The following is a 9,263-nucleotide window of genomic DNA, read 5'->3' as shown; positions in this document are numbered from 1 at the left end:
TCTGCAGCAATGTTTTCCCATGGGGAGTTTCACAATTCTGGGCTGAAGGAATGTAGCTGGAAACCCAGTAAAGGGCCTGGGGAAAGGGCTTTTGCTGGAAGGCAGAGTAGCCATCAGAGCATTTGTCAATCCTGTGGGTGTGAAGAAATGCATATTGTAGACAGGAGGGACAGAAAGCTGGGCTCAGCAATTGATCATTTTTTTTTTTTTTTTTTGAGACAGGGTTTCCCGTTGCCCAGGTTGGAGTGCATTGACACAATCACAGCTCACTGCAACCTCAATCTCTGGACTCAAGCATTCCTCCCAATTCAGCCTCCTGAGTAGCTGGTACTACAGGCACATGTCACCATGCCTGAATAATTGTTTCATTATCATTATTATTTTTTGTAGAGATGGGGTCTCCTTATGTTGCCCAGGCTGGTCTCAAACTCCTGAGTTCAAGAAATCGTCACAGTTTGTCCTGGGATTACAGGATTGAGCCACCATGCCCAGCCAGGTGGTTTTGTTTTGTTTGTTTGTTTGTTTTTTTCCATTTTGCTGAATTCTGAAGCTATAAAATTCAGGAACCTAAGAAGCCAGGCAAAGCAGAGTGGAGTTTCTGGCTGTTCCAGAAACTGCTGAGAAGTCAAGGATTAGAATTCAGAACATGACATGGAGGCTGGAACCTGGAGAAGTCCCAGGCTTTTAGTTGGAACTTAAGCAGCTGTACTCTAGAGTGGTAGTAATACAAAGGTAGAAAGAGGCTGTGTGCAGTGGCTTACACCTGTAATTCCAGCAATTTGGGAGGCTGAGCTGCTTGAGGCGAGGAATTTGCGAGTCTGGGCAATGAAGTGAGTCCCTGTCTCTACAAAATATGTATAAAAAAAAATTAGCTGGACATGGCATGCACCTGTAGTCCTAGCCACTTGGGAACCTGAGATGGGAGAATTGCTTGAGCTCAGGAGTCTGAGCCTTCAGTGAGCTAGGATTGTGCCACTGCACTCCAGCCTGGGCAACAGAGTGTCTCTAAAATAAATAAATAAATGAAAAATAAAAATAAAAAAAGAGGTGGAAAAAGCCTTAGTAAAACTGCAGCCTAACTCTGAGTTAGCTCAGTCCCTGATTGAATTGAAGTGGCCGGTTCTAACTATACCTACCTAGCAGAGGAAAGGGTGAGCCCTCTCTGGAGATTCCTTCATCGTTCAGAACTTCTGTAATTTTTCGAGAGAGTATCTGACTGTCAATCAAAAAGTGTCAGGCATACCAAGAAATAGGACAAAATGACAGAGAAAGGGAGAGAGACAGAGAGCAAGAGAGAGGGGAAGAGAAATAAGACAGGTGATCCAGAATTATAGCTGTCAACAAATATTTTAATATAACTATAATAAATGTATTCAAGAAAATGGAGAAAAATATGGAGAAAATAGATTAAGAAAAAAAAAAAAAAAAAAAAAAGAATTTCACCAGAGACAAATGGGACATAATGAACAGGTCTGACATACATGTAACTGGAGTCCCAGCAGACTAGGAAAAACTGGGAAAGCAAATGTTTTAAGATGGAAAAAGAAAGTGCAAAAAAAAATGAAGAGTAATGAAAGAGCTAAATATATGGGTATATATGAATGGATTTTGACTGTATAAAGCAACAACAGTAATGCTGTTTAAAATTTAAAACATACAGAATTTCGTCAGGTCTGGTGGCTTATGCTTGTAATCCCAGCACTTTGGGAGGCTGAGGTGAGATGATCTCTCAAGGCCAGTTCAAAACCAGCCCGGGCAACATAGTGAGACCCATCTCTACAAAAATTAATTGGGTGTGGTGGGGTGTGCCTGTAGTTCTAGCTACTCAGGAGACTGAGATGGAAGGATCACTTGAGCCCAGGAGTTTGAGACTGCAGTGATTCATGATCATGCCACTGCATTCCAGCAGCCTGGGCAACAGAGCAAGACACTGTTTCAAAAAAACAAAAACAAAAGGAAAAATTTTTTAAAAAAATGTAAAATATATAAAATTGAATATACGGTAACAGCAAAACAAAAGACAAGAAATGGTTAATGGAGTTAAAGTGTTCTAAAGTACTAGTATTGTCAGGGAAGTGGTTAAAAAAAAAACAAAAACAAAAAACATTTTAGACTGTGTTATGGTTACATTGTGTCCTCCCCAAAAGGTATGTTGAAGTCCTAACCCCAGTACTTCAGAATGTGACCTTATTTGGAAACAGGGTCATTTCCAATGTAATTAAAGTAGAGATGAGGGTATACTGGAGTAGAATGACACCATAGAGTAGAAAATGTGAGGACAAGGACACAGAGAGAATACCATGGGAAGATGGAGGCAGGGATTAGATTGGAGTGATACACCTACAAGTCAAGTATATTAGTCAGGGTTCTCTAGTGGGACAGAACTAATAGGATAGATGTGTATATAAAAAAGGAGTATATTAAGGAGTATTAACTCACATGATCACAAGGTCCCACAATAGGCCATCTGCAAGCTGGGGAGAAAGGAAGCCAGTCTGAGTTCCAAACTCAAGAACCTAGAGCTTGATGTTCGAGGGCAGGAAGCATCCAGCACAGGAGAAAGATGTAGGCTGGGAGGCTAAGCCAGTCTAATCTCTCCACATTCTTCCGCCTGCTTTTTATTCTGGCCACAGTGGCAGCTGATTAGATTGTGCCTGCCCAGATTAAGGGTGGGTCTGCCTTTCCCAGTCCAAGGACTCAAATGTTAATCTCCTTTGACAACACCCTCACAGACACACCAGGAGCAGTATTTTGCATCCTTTAATCCAATCAAGTTGACACTCATTATTAACCATCACACCAAGGAATGCCAAAGAGCTGGCTGTCATCAGAACCTAGGAGAAAAGCATGGAACAGGCTGTTTCTCAGAGCCCTCAGAAGGAACTAAACCTGCTCACATCTTGAATTTGGACTTCTACTCTCCAGAACCATAACATTTTTTTTGTTATAAGCCACTTAGTTTGAGGTAATTTGTTATGACAGCCCTAGGAAACTAATATAGACTGTAATAAATTGCAATCTTTAGGCTAATTACCAAAAGAACAACTAAAAAAGTATAAGTAATTAATAGATGGAAAAAATATAATAATATTGCAATATTTAATTAAATCCAAAATAAAGTAAGAAATGAGAGGAAAAAACTCAGTTGGGTGAGATATATAACAAGTAATAAAATGGTAGACGTATTAGTAGTGATATATATTTCTTATTATATTGTATTAAATGTAAATGGACTGAACATTCCAATTAAAAGATTGTCAGAAATTGGATAGAAAACAAAACTCTGCTATAGCTGCTTGTAAGAAACATAGCTTGATATAAGAACATAGACAGTTTAAAGTAAATGGATTAAAAAATATATCATGCAAGTTCTAGTCAAAAGAAAATGAATGTAGCTATATCAATATAAACAAAAACATTTTAAGGTAGGAAATGTTACCAGAAATAGAGAAACATTTAATGATTTTGAACAGATGTGCTATAGATTGGATGTTTCCATTACCCCCTCAAATTCCTCTATCAAAGCCCTAATTCCCATTGTGATGGCATATGGAAGTGGGGCCTTTGGGAGGTAGTTCATGAGGTTGGAAAGTGGAGTCTTATGATGGGATTAGTGCACTTATAATAAGAGACATGACAGAGATGATCTCTGTCTCTGCCATGTGAGGATTAAAAAAAACAGTAGCCATATGCAAACAAGAAAGAAGGCCTTCACAGACAATGAATGTGCTGGTACCTTGATCTTGGATCTCCTAGCATCCAAAGCTGTGAGAAATAAATGTTGAATGTTTAAGTCATTCAGTCTATGGTATTTTTGTTATAGCTGCCCAAACTGAGTAAGACAGGGTGAATCCTTTAGAAAGATAAAACAATTTTATACCTATATACATCCCATAAATGGTTTCGAAGTATATGAAGCAAAAAACTTACAGAACCAGGAGAAATAGGAAAATCCACAGTCATAGTGGGATGCTTTCACATAGCTCTCTCAAAAGCTGGTACAACAAGGGACAAAATATTAGCAAGTATATAGAAGATCTGAACAATATGATTAACAAAATTTAACCTAACACACATATAGAACATTATAGCCATCAACAACAGAATAGTCATTCAATTCAAGTGTACATGGAACATTTATTAAAATTGACCATATGCTGAGCCATAAAGTATATATAAGGTTTTGAAAGGTTTAAAACCATACAGATTGTGTTCTCTGAAACAGTGAAATCCAGCTAGATATCAATGACAGTTAACTGGAAAACCTTCAACTGTTATTAAATTAGGCAATATAATTCTAAATACATTAGAGCTCAAATAAGAACTTGTAATGGAAACTAGATAGTATTTTGAATACAATAATAATGAAAATATAACATTAAAACCCATAGCTTCTACTAAAGCTGTGCTTATAGATGATTTTACAGCTTTAAAATGCATACTCTTAGAAAATAAGGAAGGTTGGCCGGACGTGGTGCCTAACGCCTGTAATCCCAGCTCTTTGGGAGGCCGAAGCGGGCAGATCACGAGGTCAGGAGATTGAGACCATCCTAGCTAACATGGTGAAACGCTGTCTCCACTAAAAAATACAAAAAAATTAGCCGGGCGTGGTGGTGGGCGCCTGTAGTCCCAGCTACTAAGGAGGCTGAGGCAGAAGAATGGCGTGAACCTGGGAAGTGGAGCTTGCAGTGAGTCGAGATCGCGCCACTGCACTCCAGCCTGGCCGACAGAGGGAGACTCCATCTCAAAAAAAAAAAAAAAAAAAGAAAGAAAGAAAAGAAAAGAAAAATAAAATAAGAAAGGTTGAAATGAAGACTCTAAATATTTATCTAAAAAAACTAGAAAAAATCCAGCAAAATAAACCTACAAAAGTAGAAGGAAGTAAATAATAAATGTAAGAAAAGAAATTAATTAAGTAGAAAACAAGTGCACAACGGAGAGAACCAACACAACCAAAAATGGGATCTTGGAAAATAATAATAAATTTGACTGGCCTCTAGCAAATAAATCAAAGAGAAAGAGAGAAAGAGGGAGATAGCAAGAGCAAATGAGAGCAAGCAAGCACACAATTCCAACATCAGAAATGAAAAAGGGACATTTCTACAGATTTTGTGGGCATGAAAAATATAAAAAGATGTATTAAACACAACCTGCCAATATTGTATAGACTCAAAGCTACTAAATAAGTTGCTTCTGTAATTTAAAACCTTCCCATAAAGAAGTATTCAGGCCCAGATAACCTTACGGGTGAATTCTTTCAAATATTTAAGGAAAAGGTAACACTAATCTTACACAACTTCCTCAGAGAGTATAAAGTGGTAAAATACTTCTAACTAATTTTAAGAGGCTAGCATTACCTTAGGACCAAAGTTTGAAAATGACACTTAAGAAATGAAAATTATAGGCCAATCTCTTTCAAAACCAGGAATGGAAGAACTCTAAACAAAATGTTAGCAAATTGAATTTATCAATATATAAAAAGACAATAATCATGACCAAATTGGCTTTTGTTGAGGTTGGTTTGACATTTGAAAATTAATCAGTGTAACTCATCACATTAACAGAAAAAATGGGAAAATCGTATGACCTACTTATTGGATACAGAAAAAGTATTTGATAATGCAAAGAACAGTTGTTATAAAAACTCTTTGCAAACTAAGAATGGAAAGAATTTCTTTTATCTGATAAGGAGTATTTACAGAAAAACCTAAAGAAAATATAATATTGAAGAGTAAACTATTTAAAGACATCCCTTTGAGACGGGCAATGAGACAAGTTTCTCTTCTATCACCATTTCTACTCAACATTTTGTTGGAGGCCCTATCCAGTCCAAAAAGGCAAGAAAAGGAAGAAGGAAGCTCACATCAGCTCAGGTGACATGAATGTGTATATAGAAAATCAAAAGAGTTCATGAGCTATTAAAATTAATAACTGACTTTAAGCAAGGCTGCAAGATGCATGATCAAAATAAAAAAAGTAATTTGTATTTTATATACCAGCAACGAACATTTGCAAGTGAAAATCAAAAAGATAAAATGTACAATTGCATCAAAACCATCAAATAACTAGGAATAAATATAATAAAACTTGGGCAAGATCACACCAAAGAATTGCAAATTATTATTGAGAGAAATTAAAGATAACCAAATTAGTAGAGGGATATACCATGTTCATGAATTGGAAGACCCAACATTGTAAAGATGTTTGTATCAGTCAGGTTTCAATCAGAGAGGCAGGACTACTAAGATGAGATAAACAAATAAATACACTTATGCGTCTCATAACAAAGTTTTGGTTAATGACAGACTGCATATACAATGGTGGTCCCATAATGTTATAATGGAGCTGAAAACTTTATGTTGCCTAGTGATGCTGTAGCAGTGGTAATAGCATAGAACAAGCATATGCTCTTTAAATATGTTTAGATACACAAATACCATTGTGTTACCAATTGCCTGCAGTGTTCAGTACAGTAACATATTGTACAACTTTGTAGCCTGGGAGCAATAGGCTATACCACATGACCTAGCTGTGGAGTAGGATGTACCATCTGGGTTTGTGTAAGTACACGCTATGATATTTTTACAATGATGAAATTGCTTAATGACACATTTCTTAGAATGTATCATCATCATTAAGCAAGTCATGACTGTACACAATACATGCACATGTGCACACACACACTATATGTATATACATAAATATAAACACATGCATATGTATCTATGATTTGTTATAGGAATTTAACCTTGCACAATATAGGAGCTGGTAAAACAACCTCTATAAGGCTGTCTGTGTGTCCAATGCTGGACCTTGAAATCTGTATGACAGACAGTTGAGAAGGAAAGAAGGATATCAGGGGGTAGAACAGAGGCAGAACCTGGATCAGCTTAAGTCTCATTGCCTCCAGCCTTGGTGATGTGGGTGTCCAGCAGGAGAAACTGGTGCCACTTGCCAAGGAGTTGGAGGGGTTGAAAGAGGATTCAGAGTAATTTGGAGCAATTACAACCTGACTGTTTTTTCCACACCAACAAAGGTGAGCTAAGAGATTAGCTACAATGTGCATGAGCTATAACAATGCATGCTCTGACATATGAACATAAAAATTATAGCTGCTACTTTACTTCTACTCTCCAAATCTCTTGCAAGGAAGGCCTTCTATGGTCTACCCTAACCAAAAACTGTCAGGGAAAAGAATTCTGGGAGATATAGTATTGCCTAGCTAAATCAATCCATCACAAAACCACCCAGATGTCAATTTTTTCCAAATGAATTTATTGGTTAATTCAATTTTAGTAACAGTCCCAACAGTTGTTTTTGTTCCTCCCATGGAAATTTACAAATTTATCCTAAAATTCATCTAGAAATGCAAAGAACCAAGAACAGTCAAGACGATTCTGAAGAAGGCTGGGGACTTAGACTACCAGATATCATGACTTGTTATATTGCTAAAATAACAAAGCTCATGGGCCTGAGGATAGACAAATAGACCAATGTAACAGAATAGAAAATTCAAAAACAAACCCACAATATATGCAGTTATCTGATTAATGACAAAGATGAATCTGTAGTATAGTAATGAAATGAAAGTCTTCAATAAGTGGTGCTGGGACAATTTGATATCCATATGAAAATGAATTTTTACCCTGCTCTCACTGTACATCAAAAGCAATTGTAGATATATTAGATATAAAAGGTTAAATAATAAAACCCCACAGGAGCATAGAGGCGATGTCTGAGGAGCAGGATCTAACACAGGAGCAGACAGAGAAGCTGCTGCAGTTTCAGGATCTAACTGGCATAGAATCTATGGATCAGTGTTGCCATACCTCGGAGCAGCATAACTGGAGCATAGAGATTGCTGAACAGGACAGCTTGGATGAACAAAAGAGTGTATGGAGTGTTTTCAACCCGCCTCCATCCCTACCCCTGCAAGTTAATACAGCTGACCACAGGATCTACAGCTATGTTGTCTCAAGACCACAACCAAGGGGTCTGCTTGGATGGGGTTATTACTTGATAATGCTTCCATTCCAGTCTACCTATTACACAATACTTGATATATTTAGGCTTGCCCTTTGTTTTATATGGCTTCACCTTTGCAGCCGGATCACTGACACTGTTGGGGACATAGTTTCATTTATGCTAGCATTTGAATAGAAATATGGGAGGGCACACCCTGTTTTCTAGCCCAGAACACATAGCCAGGCACCTGACAATGCCAAGCTGGAGCTTCACTCTTTGATTTGTCTTCTTGGAGATGATCAACAGGTCTCTGATAAGTTTTGTTGCAACACACTCTGTGAACCCAAAGTTATTTCATTAAAGTTCTTTCTCTAGGATGCTCTTCTGGGCATGTTCTACAAACAAACCTGAGGGATATAGGGTCTCCTGGGGTTTATGAGAGAACACCTATCCATTCCTGAACATGGTGATGCTGAAGGATCAGCAGATGACTGTGGTGGGATGGCTAGAAGGCCTCCTTCAACCGAATGACCTCATTAACCAACTGATATCTATCATGGGTACAAACCAGACTTACCTGGTGTCAGAATGCCTGGAAAGGAAAGAAAGAAACCAGACCCAGGTGTGGAGACAAAAGCAGGATGAGGCCTACCTGTCTTCTCCCAGAGCTGACCAGGAGAAAGAAAGGAAGAAATGGGAGAAATGTGAGCTTAAGCGGCAGAAGGTGGAGAAGGTGCAAGAGCAAAAGCTGGCAGAGACGAGACGGTAGCAGAATTTACAGGAGGAAAAGGAAAGGAAGTTGGAATATCTGCCCCCTGAAACTTCCCTGATGACCGTGAAAATGTCAAGATTATCTTCAAATTACACAGTGATTCTCAAGTAGAGAGATGATTCCACTTTTCACAGTCTCTAACAGTAATCTGCAACTTCTTATTCTCCTTGAAGAAAAGCCCTGAAAAACTTCTGATTGAAGCCAGTTTTTCCAGGCAAGTGCTGCCCAGTTCCCCTATGCTGCAGGAAGTTGGATTCAGCCATACAGGAGTTCTGTATGTTTAGGATCTAATAGACAAATGACATTTTTTCTTCCTCTCCCCTCCTACTCCCATCCCTAAATGAAACAGAAAACACACAAACAAACAAAACAGAAAAAAAAAAAAAACCAAGAGAGAGAAATTCATATTATTATTATACAATATATTTTTAAAAAGATTGCTGCATGCAAAGGAAGGATCAGAAGCCATGTTGTTTGCAAGAATCACAACCTGTGTGTGCGTACGCGAGATTAGCAATGAACATAC

At 38.0% G+C, this 9,263-nt stretch overlaps 1 pseudogene; it reads left to right on the top strand.

Annotated features, from left to right (window-relative positions):
- The first annotated feature begins 7,731 nt into the window (after positions 1–7,731).
- LOC108543880 (FAS-associated factor 2 pseudogene) lies at positions 7,732–9,039 on the top strand (annotated as a pseudogene).
- Positions 9,040–9,263: the final 224 nt, after the last annotated feature.

The sequence above is a fragment of the Rhinopithecus bieti genome, unplaced genomic scaffold (assembly GCF_001698545.2).
Source record: "Rhinopithecus bieti isolate Rb0 unplaced genomic scaffold, ASM169854v2 scaffold_25740, whole genome shotgun sequence".
Taxonomy (NCBI): Eukaryota; Metazoa; Chordata; class Mammalia; order Primates; family Cercopithecidae; genus Rhinopithecus; species Rhinopithecus bieti.
This window is presented reverse-complemented; position numbering and strand designations above follow the sequence as displayed.